This window comes from Helianthus annuus, chromosome 13 (genome assembly GCF_002127325.2).
Source record: "Helianthus annuus cultivar XRQ/B chromosome 13, HanXRQr2.0-SUNRISE, whole genome shotgun sequence".
NCBI lineage: Eukaryota > Viridiplantae > Streptophyta > Magnoliopsida > Asterales > Asteraceae > Helianthus > Helianthus annuus.
In genome coordinates, this window is record NC_035445.2 from 168,739,634 (window position 1) to 168,753,310 (window position 13,677).

General features: G+C 35.7%; 2 long non-coding RNA genes across 6 annotated transcripts; both read left to right on the plus strand.

The window, feature by feature from the left end:
• The first annotated feature begins 356 nt into the window (after positions 1-356).
• On the plus strand, positions 357-5,010 carry LOC110903532. Of its 5 annotated transcripts, XR_004876595.1 has the most exons (11): positions 368-536; positions 611-787; positions 1,035-1,221; positions 1,335-1,790; positions 1,912-1,990; positions 2,078-2,132; positions 3,163-3,340; positions 3,413-3,445; positions 3,914-4,011; positions 4,452-4,646; positions 4,736-4,859. It is a non-coding gene; the product is annotated as an uncharacterized LOC110903532 (long non-coding RNA). The 5 variants fall into 5 exon arrangements; XR_004876592.1 differs by adding an exon at positions 4,975-5,010 and having other exon boundaries at positions 357-536; positions 3,163-4,011; positions 4,736-4,892; XR_004876594.1 differs by having other exon boundaries at positions 358-536; positions 3,413-4,011.
• A 25-nt stretch (positions 5,011-5,035) lies between these two features.
• On the plus strand, positions 5,036-5,852 carry LOC118485546. The gene is made up of 2 exons (XR_004876591.1): positions 5,036-5,258; positions 5,477-5,852. It is a non-coding gene; the product is annotated as an uncharacterized LOC118485546 (long non-coding RNA).
• Positions 5,853-13,677: the final 7,825 nt, after the last annotated feature.

Sequence of the window (13,677 nt, forward strand, 5' to 3'; positions counted from 1 at the left end):
GGTGTCGTTTTGCTTCTTTAAGGTATTGGCACTCACTATCATAATTAAAAGAAAAAAACTATGTCTAGAGTATTTTCAGATCAAAAGAAACAAATAAATAGAAAAACACATTCTTATTACTTAATATAAAAACTTTTCTAATAAAATTTATCAAGATTTAAATAGAGAAAATAAGGTAACTAATTAAAATTACATTTGAATACAAATTTAATAAATCAAAATCTATATATATATATATAAACATGATAAATAAGGGCTTAGGTGTCATGTTATTAGGGCTTGAGAGATGATGTGGCATCACCACAGGGCTTCTTGAAAGTGGTTTTGGCTCCAAAAAATTTCTCCTTATTAATTCGGGTATGCGGCATCCGAATATCTTGATTCCGACCCACCCATCAAAAAATGGATCCGTATATAATAGATCTTTTGTTCATAATATACACAAAAAAATGTTCTGAAACCCTAAATCTTCATCTCTTTCACCGCCGCTTCATTCTTCTCCCTGCTGTTCCAAAATCAAACCGATTCACTTGCAGGTATATTGATTCTATACTTTACATTCGTTTATCAGCTCACTTTTTTCTAAAATTTGTCTGTTTCATCGCCCAAGAGGAAGATGGTGACGGTGGTGGTCACCTGAAGAGGGAAGACGACAAGACATGGGTTGATTTAGGGTTTCTCCATTGGTGTTCTTGTGATGGTTGTGGTTCTAGGCAATGGCGAAAGGACGGCGGCTAGGGTTCCACCAACACATAAATCTGACCGATTTTGGTTTCGGCAGGTACCGGTAAGTTGTTGCCCCGTTTTGATCATCAGCGCCTCCACCTTCTTTGTTTGAGAAGGATTCATGGTTAGTTTACAATGGATATAACTTATACGGAGTATGATTTAACTTCCGATTTATTGAATCCTTAATCTCTTCTTTGGCTGAAAAATCTGTGTAATCAAACTGGAATTACGATAGAGAAGTAGGAATACGAGTAAAATCTGTTTTTAAATTTTGACTTTCACTTTATAAATTTTGTTAATTTCAGATGCAGTCTTTTCAAGTGCAGTTTGTATGTCTCGCAACGCCAGTTATCCTGTTCGACTTGGATTTAGACACTTGCGGTTAAACATAATATTTGAACCTTAACAATCTTTCCTACAGAAAATTTCCTGTGTTATAACTGTCGACTTGGTGATGCTGAGGTCGTATTACTCAGAATTCTGGAAGTGAAGGTTTTTTTTTTCAAATTTGGTTTTTTTTTTATAGTAGAGTTAGTATAAAGATCTGATTGAATATATAGCCTTTAGAATTATACGATTAATGTCAACTGATTATTGTCTCTCAGCTGGCACCCGTGGAAAATCTGAATGGACGCAAGAAAGTCGAAGCAGGGGACCTTTTTGAAAGAAGAAATGGTTTGGAGGCGTTGAAAGCAGGAGACTTTTCTTTTACCAAACATCCGACGGTTGATTTTGTGGCATTCGATTGTTGTTAGAGGACAGAGTTTGTGATTTTAGACTCCAGTGATGACTACCAGCGGCGGTCGGCCATTGCTGCTGTTAATTCGCATTTTCGTCTATTCGAGTGTTGCGGTTTAAAGGACCGTGCGTTGTCTTCTAATCAGATATTAGTTTGTTAAGCTTAGTTGTTTTTGTTAAAAAGACAACGAAAGATTTCACCTTGAGATATTAACTTTTTTGTCATGACAAGTTTGATTTACATTCCAATGTAAAGGCGGTTATAGAAGCTTGTGTACTCTTTGTATCAGATCCAAGTATTACTCAGAATTCTGGAAGTGAAGGTTTTTTTTTTTTTTTTTTCAAATTTGGTTTTTTTTCTATAATAGAGTTAGTATATAGATCTGATTGAATATGTAGCCTTTAGAATTATACGATTAATGTCAACTGATTATGGTCTCTCAGGTGGTACCCGTGGAAAATCTGAATGGACGCAAGAAAGTCGAAGCAGGAGACCATTTTGAAAGAAGAAATGGTCTTGCAGGTATTTGATGTTGTTTGCAGGTAGCTTTGTATTTTGAAAGAGATAATATTGTTAGTTTTATAGCTTTGTATTTGATGTTGTTTGCAGGTAGCGGAGTTGATCTCAACTGGTATTGGAGTATAGACTTGGGAAAAAAGAGAAGGTTAGTTGTTAAAAATTCTAACACCATTGTATGGGTTGGATTGGGTTGACACAAAACTCTTTTTGTATGATATTTTTATATATTTTATAACTTATTTAGTGTGTCGTGTGTGCAATATAAAGAAAGTGATTTCATTTTTGTGGTGATAGTTAATATAATGGTTAAGGCGTTGTCTTGTATTAAAAATACACTTCGTGGACCCATTTGACCTATTTATTATAACCCTTTTATATTTAGTTATAACATTTTCCCCATTTAAAATAAAATATAATCCAAATCAACCCACTCATATTATAAGTTGAAGGCTCCATATATTTGCTTTAAGAAGTACTGGTTGGAAATTGGAAGGATATATGCTCGGTTTTGAAAGACACTATCAAAGCTGGAGTAGGTGGGTCAGAAAAGTTGGGGGTCAAAGCGCGGATGGAGAGGGAAAAAATTCACAGTCACTCAGTTTAGAGATGAGGTGGCGAATCAGATCTGGAACAAGGTGGCGGCTGAAGGTTTTAGATGGAACCATGGGTTCCAGAAAAGGTCATTTTCTTTATCTAGAAGCTCGTGCAGGGCTGCATCGCTGAAAAAAATGCGCTTCTGCAGCGTGTGGTTTCCGTTTCGGATACCTCTTGTGTGATATGTGGATATGAGGAAGAGACCGTGGACCATTTGGTGGCTCAAAGTGTGATTGTTAGATTGATTATGTGGCATATTTGCGGCTGCGTGGAATACATGTATGTTTTTATTCCATGCAGGGGTGGTGAGCCTGCAAGTACAACATTACCGATATTTATTCTTATATGCAAGGCGGTATATATAATGGATATCATAAACATGAAATAGGCTTCAAACCAACATCGACAATTAGCCTACGCCTAATCTTTAAACTGCTTTATATTGTCATTTTACTGAATATGGTTGTGCTAACGGGCTGATTTGGGTTATCTTATTGCTAATGGGTCAAATGTGTAAAATTACTTTTTTAAAGGAAATGGGTCAAATTGATATCTTATATGTATGTTCTAACGTGATGCAGAGGGAGAAAAACACGATGACCAGAGACAAAAAGGCAGTGGTGAAGTCGCTGGGATGGTAGCAGTGGTAGTGTTAAAGTTTCGTCGTTTTGATATGGCGATAGTGGCCAGGGATCAGGTTGCGATTTTGACTTATTGGGGGATTTCAAGATCTTAAATTACCGGAAAGGATGGTACTAAGTAAGTGGGTGTGGAACTGTTTTAGGTTAATAGGTTAACAGATTATTTTGAGATGTGTGTTTTGTTTTTCAGTCTTCAATCATTCAAATCTGCAATCAAATTGAGGTTAGTATATACCATGCTTTATTTATTGGAGTTCAATTCACTGGAGTTTTTTTTTACTTTGGCAACATTAGTCCGGGTCAACTCTTGTAGATTAACCTATGTTAAAATGATTCTTGGGGGTAACGATTATAACATTTTGGAAATAAACAGGACATGGAAAAATTATTGCACTCGTGTGATAATACTACATACACTTAAATAGGATATATTAACTCAATATAGCCAAGAAAAGTTCATGAAAAATTTATAACTCTTCTTATAGTGAAGACATTAATATATCATGTTTTTTTGTATGATCTTAAGTGTGTATTAATTAATAATAATAATTAACCTAAACAACTTATATCATGAATTAGTTATTGTCATTCAATGGTATACAATCTTTTCGTTCAGTTTACCATTCTACCCTTTCTTTGTTCATAACAATATCACCTCTAGCTCTATTCTGAATCGATTATTGTGTTGCAGGAAATTTGTTACCGATATCTTAAGCTTGAAAATACACTGTTGGAAGCGCAACTCCTCGTGTTAAAAATACTTAAAATATGTGATTTTGGTATTCAAAGGTAATTAATTTACTAAGTTTTCATATTTGTTTTACGGGTCCTCATACCAGAATTCAAAGATTAGATAATAACCATTGTTCTTGTGAAAAACAATAAATTAAATTGTTAAAAATTAAAAGTTAAATTTTCGACATATTTTGATACTGTATGTGTTGGAAAAACCTTATGGACTTTAGTTGACCTCATGGTTTAGTCTTTTTATTTATACATTTAAGTAGCATTAGTCATAAATATTTTCTAATATAAATAATTTTCTCAACCCGGGAAGCAATCCCGGGTGATAACCGTTTAAACCATTAAAATAGTTTTTTATTAACTTTCAACCTACCTGTTTAAACTATTTTCCTTTCTTAAATCTTAGGTTTTGAGATTTATAACTTTTTGAGATAAAACACAACATGAATTGACCCAGTCATAACTAGATATATTTTCATTGTCAGGTCTGCTTGATACGTGACGGAAATGAGATTTTTGATGACGAGCGTATGAATTTATTAGAAGAAGCAAAGAAGCTGGCCATATCCGGCGGATTGGACAGAGTTGTTCTTGAAGCCAATGGTATATTCAGAAACCCTACATCAGTAAGAGAAATAAAAAGAATCAAATCTTTCCCTCCTTATTTATGGCAAATTAAAGTAAGCTTTCAATTTACTTCCTTTTATTATATCGAATAAAAACCATTAAACACTGAATAAACGGGTCACCACGTTTATACTTTTAACAGCAGTGTCCCCGAAGCGATACACGCTCAATATCTTATGGGCGTAATCGTCGATTTAGTACAAGAAATCACAAATGCAGTTGCGTGTTTCAAAAACCAAGATGAAGGAGCGGAGGTGAAAGAGAACCATGGTTTCCACCACTTCGATTTCATCTTAAAGGTATCAACCATCAAATTCAAAACATTAAGTATTATTAATCTTGTGTTTCTTGATTTTCACCATATTTGCCCTTTGAATATAGCGATGGATGTAGAAGACAGCTGTGTTATTACTCATGTTCAATATAAGCTCTTTCGTGTTCATGTGAGAAAGAATAAAGGAAGACACAAAGGAGGTGTGAAACATAGTTCAGATGATACAGGTTCAAGTGTCAAATTTGTATCATGTGAACTGTGTTTGACACATCCTTTGTGTCTTTCTCTCTTCTTGCTCACATGAACACGAAAGAGGTTATCTTGAACATGATGTTATCTATTAAAGGAGCTTATATGATGACATAGAATTGGCTACGTGTCAATCTCTCAGGTATGCTATGTAGTCCTCGCTGATGTCATAATTACGAAACGGTATCCTTTAGTGTTTTTTTCGCTCAAGTTTGAAACTGTATTGTTTAGTGTTACTCTACCTTCAAGGTAAGTCCAAAGAGCAGTTATCTATATATTAAAATTTTGCCTTCAAATTATTTCTAACAAAACAATAGAAACGTTGTTGATTATTTGATTTTTTTTTTCATTTTTTTGTAGCTATGACAAGGTTTAAAGCTATTGAATGGCTTGAAAGTATTTTTGAATAATGGATGTGTTTTTTCACTTTACAAGCACACATTTACCATAGACTTAGTTTGGTCAGATAATTTGGAATGGGTCCAACTGGTAATCAATTATGGATTTGAAGCAACATATCAAAGGGAAGTTGTTGAAGTTGGAGGTTGATCATCGAAATACATCAAGTTATCAAGATATGATTGTACAGGTTTCAAACCATATTGTCAATTAGAGTATTTGATTCATTTAAGATTGATGTGAAACAATTATATAAAGTTTAGTTGTTTTTATGATTGAAATAGTGTGATTGTATTAAGAATTATATATACCTAAGTAACTTGGTGCGTTTTTGTCCCAATATCTCAACAAGCTTAGTATCGACACCAAAGTTTATATTATATAGTATCGACACTAAAGTTTATATTATATATTTAAACCCTTTGTATTTTATTTTATTTATACATTTGATATTTATCTTAATAGTTTTCTCCAACCCGGGTAGCACCCGGGTTATAACCTAGTTAAGTTATATTCTAAGTACATCACTTAACTTTGATAAATATCTTTGATAAATATGATTGGTGGATAAAAAAGGTTTTTTTTCCACACAAAAAAGATGGATGACCAAAATGTAATTAGTATGTTATAGTTGCCCAATTAATATACTATTCACAAGGAGTTTCATCAATTGTTATATTATAGAATATAGAATATAGAATATAGAATATAGAATATAGAATAGAATATAGAATATGTAGTGCATTTGGGCTGCTGGTTTGAGCCCAACAACAACTATCTATCATAGGCAAATGGCCACTTAATTTCCCATTTTCAGCCCATGTAGGCCCAAATTGTATCAGGTATAGGAGTATACACGTTAATTATTGCTACAAGTTAACTAACAATGGACTTTTATATAGGATGCTTAAATAAAATTACAAAATTAACGATTTAAGCACTTTGGTATATTAAGAATATATTTTATATGTTAGTTAGTGTCATAAATCATTATTAATGGAGATTTTAATACCATCGTTACTCTAACTTATATTGAACCAAAGGTTGAGCCTATATGAAATCATCATTTAATAGAGCAACGTCAATCACCTTACCTGCCTACCTATGTATATATCATTGTTAACTTATTGAGTCATCACATGACGTCCAACCGGTCACAGATTTGAGAATATGTTGTCAAAACATGGAGTCAAACTTTCAGCTATCATATCTAACATTGTTAAAACATCGGTAAATCACACAATGTTCAAGCATTGCTGCTTTGTTTACTAGTAGGCGTTGGCCTTTCAAATTAGTTACCTTTGTAATATGTATCAAGGGGGTGGTATAACTATACTATTGCGTTCGTTTACACTAAACTAAATAAATGGCCAAGTTTTCTAGTCATACAAACTTCATATTAGTTTATTTTCATTCAAGCTCAATAAACAATTTCTTTCATCAGACCATGGGTGTAACACAGCAATAAAACGATTTCTTTCTGTGTTTTGTAGCATCTCCGTCTTAGTTTCTCGTTAACTGTATTTGGCCTCTTTGGGTCGTTTTAATGAAAGTTGCCATTCAAAAAGAAAAAAAAAACCATTTCTTTAACCATTGACAACTTGCCATTAATTATAATACAATTCATGAAATTTTATAAAAAAGTACAAACCAATTCATTGTTATGTAGCTAGCTGAGAGCATACCTACACTTAACCTACTCCCAAACAAAAGAATTGTTAATTTATGTTGACCAAGAGGACAAGAACATCGATAAAATCACTATAAACAAATGTGAATTTAGAACATATATGCATAACAACAAGGAATGAGAGAGAGGCAACCTGAATTAAACAAGACCCTGTAGTATTAATGGATTTGTATCTATTGCTTTAACTTTTTTAACCTAGAAAAAAAATGTTAAAGTGATTATCAGTGGATTTGGCATTAGAAAAAAAAAATATGTTCACATGGTTAGTGATGTGGATGATCATTGACAATTGACCACTGGCCAATTGGTTGATGATGTGGAATGCTGTTGATGCAGATTTTGTGTCCGATGCTTGTCGAATAGATTAGTTATTAATTTACGCTGAATTTGTAATAGTTAGTGAAACGGTCTATCGAACGTGTATAGACCCGCTCGTTTGAAGTGGTCAAACGAGAGGGTTATTCGGTTGACCGTGTGTGTTTGCTAGACAAATTATGGTTGTATATGTTGGTGTCGAAGGATAAGGCATCGAAGGATTATGTATATCCTTCGATGAGCTCGAAAGATATCCATCGAAGGATGGACCTCGAAGGATATGTGATCCTTCGAGGTATATGTGTATCTTTCGATAGCTGGATGATCGACAGATGATCTATCGATCAGTCAGTTAGATCCTTCGACCATACAACCTGTGTTGGGTATAAATACCAACACTTGGTCATTTGCAACACAAGAGAGAAGGGGAGCTCATTTGTGAGTTCCCTGTGAGCTTCAGTGTGTCTGGGAGAGATCACCACTTGATCTCTCCCCGAATGTATACTCCTTTGGTATTAGTTCGGTTATCATGTAATCGGGCCGACTTGTAATGTTTTACTACCGGATTAATACAAAGTTGTTTGTTTATCATCTCTTATCTCTTCCGTCTTTGAACATACTCATGAAATTCACGGATTCGATCCCGAAACAGGGACCTACAATTGGTATCAGAGCCATGGTGCCCGATTTAGTAAAACTAACCGTTTACTAAGTCACATGTGCTCTAGATCTGTGATTTTTGTGGGTTTTTGTTCAAGATGTAAAAATAGTGAAAATGAGAAAAACTCAGATCTGGACCCGAATATCCAGATCTGTGATAAAACGAGTGTTGGGTTTTATGTTTTTCTCCTAAAAATTCAAGTTATCATCATCAAAAACCGTTTTCAAAACGTTTTCATCAAATCTGCAGATTTGAACATTTGCTGTGTTCTTGTTGTTCATATCATCTTCAAACTTTGAAAGATCAGTCCTTGATTCGAAGGGTCAACTTATAAATTTTCGAAAGGTCAACCTTCTCTTCGAAAGATCATTCTTTGTTTCGAAGGGTCAAATGTTTGAAAGATCAGTTCTGATAGCAGCATGTTTGTCAGATCCAGATCTGACATGTGCCAGAAAAGTCAACTTCACGATTTTCAAAGTTGTCGAAGGGTCAGATCATTCCACCTTTTTCGAAGGATCACAACTATCGAAGGATGAGACAGACTTCGAAAGATGTGACAGACATCAAAGGATTAAACAGATCTCGAATGTTAGGGTGCTCGAAAGACTTCAACTGATATGATTCGAAAGATCTGTGACATGTTTGGTGGCTGTTTTGGAGGTATGTATCGAAAAAGGTTCAGGAGAGAGAAAGAACGGCTGCTGCTACTGTTGTTGATTAAATAAAAAAAAAAAAAAAAAAAAAGGCACCATCGTTTTGTTGAATTGTGTGGTGCACCGCCCCAACCGCCCAATAACTTTTGGTTGTGTGTTGTTTGTTAATCACCGCCAAGTTCCACTGTCCAAGGCACCGTCCAATTGACCACTAAGCTTATGGGTTGTTTGTTGTCTATGTTCACGGCCCAACATATGTCTCGGCCCACATGTTTGGAAATTAATCTTTCATTTAGTCAACATGAGACAAGGTTGTGACATCACCATGACATCACAATGATGATGTCATGGTGAGGTGTAAACGGGAATGGGTTTGTGGCGCTCCGTGCTTCGCGTGTCGAACTCTGGGGCGCACGACGGAGGAATGTCGTGACGTCGGGCTTGAGCCGGACCTAACCGTGTCAAAACCGAGTCGAACCGAGCCGAGTCGCGTCCACACAAGGTGTATCAAAGTGAAAATCTAGCGCCTAAAGTTATATTTTGCTAGATTTCTCTATTGGGCCCATTTGGTGTGAAGTTTTAGGCAAATGCAAAAAAAAAAAAAAAAAAAAAAAAAAAAAAAATCTATTGGAACAAAGGTTTTTGATGCAGAGTGGGGTCGGGTGTTCGCGAATATGATTTGAACCGCGCTTCTAAATGTGAACGTCAAAATTCGTATGAATTTGGGAGCGCGCGGGGTGATGCAGCATGATGAAAACAAGAGATGATGAAAACTTGATGTTTGAAAAATTGTGGGGTAGTCACGGTTACCGATGCAATGGCAAAAATGGTAACGCGACTATTATGGGCCAAAAACAACACGATATGTTCGCTTCCGCACGTCAAAATTTATGATTGTTACCGGTTATTCGGAAATGTTCGAAAGGATTTTGTTTATTGTCATATTCTCGCATTTGAAGACGAACGTATGAACCTGGAACGTCTATACCGATCCTAACGAGTTCACAAAGTCTTTGGAGGGATACAAGTCGGATCCTACGGGGTACTAGGCGAAATTTCTTTATCAACTAGAATATGCAACGAAGAAATCTTTTTGTTTATTGTCATATTCTCGCATTTGGTAACGAATGAATGAACCTAGAATGTCAATACCGGTCCTAACGAGTTCACAAATTCTTTGGAGGGATACAATTCAGATCCTACGGGGTACCAGGGGACGTTCTTATTCAACTAGATTATGCAAAGAAGAAAGTCATGTTCGTGAATTTTCGGAACCGAGAACATTCAATGAAGATTGATGACAGTTCCGCTCAGTGGAGGGAATTGGTGAACATTTGACGACAGTTTCTTTGAAGTGGAAAGAATCTGTTAAGGTTTAGAGATTTTACCAAAGAAATGGGGGGATAAAAATTTTTCATTTGTTGAATTTCTTCGGTAAATTTCTAAACGCAATCACAGGTGGTAGAGTTTGTGATTTTCTGGTGATACATACGGTTCTGCGTGGAATGTTTTGCACAGACACATATTTGAGGATTTTAATTAATTCTCCAGCTAGCGTGAAGGGTTTTGCACGGAAACATACAGGTATCTAAAGTCGACAGTTGTTTCAAAGCGCTGTTTACTGAAGACCTGGGGGAATCTTTATGGAAGTTGATAGTTCAAGGCTGAAGACCTGCAGGATTCGGTTTTGGGTTTGATGTTTCTTTGGGATTTTACAGGGATCTGGGGGTAACTCAATTCGTTGAGTTTGCAAACGATGTACTTGGTCAAGCTGACTTCCTGAGTACTGATGCTGAAGATTCGTAGTGCATTACGTGGTCGACTTCACAAAGGCGAGACAATGAGATCTGGATGTAGTTCAACTAAGCGTGCCGTTTGGTTGAGCTTGCAAGGGATACACTTGGTCAAGCTGACTTTCCTGAGTGTTGATGCTGAAGATTAAAGTGCATTACTTGGTCGATTTCACAAAGACGGTTTACAGAAGACAGTTCACCAGAAATCTCTATCAATGTAGTATGCTTGAAGATCAAGACTTGATGCAGCTTTTAAAGAATGGAACCCTTATCAAATGCCGGTTGGAGTATTGGAAGATCAGCGGAAGATCGGTCAATTGAGCCTCTTGAGGAAATTGCACAACACTCAACACGGATACGCGTACTTTAAGGGGGAAACATTATACAAGGAGCATCAAGATACTACTTACCTGGATCATCGGTCAAGGGGGAATTGGTTAACACAGAGAAGATGAATACTTGACTGAAGATCGATTGCAGTTGCATGTTCAGCATTCGACAGCAACGGACAAGGGGGAATTTGTTGATGCAGATTTTGTGTCCGATGCTTGTCGAATAGATTAGTTATTAATTTACGCTGAATTTGTAATAGTTAGTGAAACGGTCTATCGAACGTGTATAGACCCGCTCGTTTGAAGTGGTCAAACGAGAGGGTTATTCGGTTGACCGTGTGTGTTTGCTAGACAAATTATGGTTGTATATGTTGGTGTCGAAGGATAAGGCATCGAAGGATTATGTATATCCTTCGATGAGCTCGAAAGATATCCATCGAAGGATGGACCTCGAAGGATATGTGATCCTTCGAGGTATATGTGTATCTTTCGATAGCTGGATGATCGACAGATGATCTATCGATCAGTCAGTTAGATCCTTCGACCATACAACCTGTGTTGGGTATAAATACCAACACTTGGTCATTTGCAACACAAGAGAGAAGGGGAGCTCATTTGTGAGTTCCCTGTGAGCTTCAGTGTGTCTGTCTGGGAGAGATCACCACTTGATCTCTCCCCGAATGTATACTCCTTTGGTATTAGTTCGGTTATCATGTAATCGGGCCGACTTGTAATGTTTTACTACCGGATTAATACAAAGTTGTTTGTTTATCATCTCTTATCTCTTCCGTCTTTGAACATACTCATGAAATTCACGGATTCGATCCCGAAACAGGGACCTACAAATGCCACATTAATGAATAATTTGAATGTCACGTACACAAAATGACTAAATAACGTAAGTTGTATATACATGATCAATATGAGTTATCATCTAACCCTATAAGATCAACGGGGGTTACTTTTAATTTACTAAAACAAACTTCTAATCTTAGTAATCTTGTAGAACGTTTTTTGGATTGCATCCGTAGGAAATGCGGGTTTTTTTTATGTTACAGTGTGCCAGTTTTTAGAAAATTCAATTGCAAAATCTCATATTTTTGCGATGTTCTTTTGCAAATTATTATAATAAATCACTATTATTACCCTAACTTCTTAATTATATGCTTATTAAAATCTGGTTTTTTCGATCCAAAAAAAAAATCATGATAGAAAAATCAGCATATTATAAACATTACAAAACTTATTATTATGTTTGTTAGTTATTGTGGTCATGTAAATGTCACATTATTCTATCACTTGAAACTAAGTGTTCAGGATTTGGATGAAAAAAAAACTAAAGCAATTCATTATGAAAATTTTAACTACAATCATAAACAGATTATATGACATCTCTTTTTCTCCTTTTTATGTCAAATCATAAACACTAGTATGGGTTTTGTTGCTGGAACTCATGTATAAGTAGGAGAAATTAAAACAAAAGCAGAGCGAAATGAAGATACGGGATCAAGAAATATGCCTTGACGATAAGAAGTTTATTTTTTTCAAAGAAAACATAGCAACCACCATATTCAACGGGATCTGCAAATGCTGTTTAACGCGAAACCATGTAACAACCAGTATTGTTAATTGAAAATCGACAAATCTATGGATATTAGAACCATATGACAACCACTATTGCCCGACAATTGTCAACTCGATACAGGGATTTAAGTCAAGAATTTTGACACATTAAGTAACCCAATTTTCTTACTGCTGCTGTGAAGAGATACAAAAACCTTACTCTTAAAAGAAATTCAGATTAAAAAAATAGTAAAATGTACATTAAGTGCAACACAAGTGGTAATTAGTAAATTTAACGTCTGCAACTTGACATCATAGAATATCAAATAACTGTGCAATATGCACAAGAATATTTAAAGAATTGTTGAACCATCCCACCACCCAACGTAGCATCCAACCATCGCACCACCGAATTGTTGCACCACCCAACGCCGTCGCATCATCCTGTGGTACCACCACCGTATCGTGGAACCACCACCGACACCGTGTCGTGGAACCATCCAACCATTTTTTGGTGACCACCATGCACATGAGAATTTAGTTCTTGATGGATATAAAGTGATGAATAAGATCTTGGGTTACTCCCTCTAAAACCAATTGGTGATAGAGGGAGTAACCCAAGATCTTATTAATACAACCGGAAGGTCTTATTCTTTCGATGTGGGATAGGGCTCCTCCAATACCCTCCCGCACGTGTAACCCGGTCTATCAAGAGGTGTACACGTGGCCTTAACCGGAGCTGACATAGAGCCGTGGCTCTGATACCATATTGAAGTCTATGGGGTTCCACTCTAAAACCAATTGGTGATAGAGGGAGTAACCCAAGATCTTAATAATACAACCGGAAGGTCTTATTCTTTCGATGTGGGATATGGCTCCTCCAATATGGATGAGAATAAAGATATGCTAAACTTTGTAGAAATTTAGTTCAAACTAAATTGTGATGAATAGATGGTTATATGATGGATGCAAACTTCATATTTGCTTTATTGTTTGATGATGACATTCAAACTAAACTTCATATTGATCAACCATATGCAATTTTTTTAATAAAGTTGAATTTAGTTCTTGATGGATATAAATTTTAATATCTAAGATTAATGATACATCTATTATTTAATAGAAGCATTTATTTATGTCTATGTTCCCAAAATA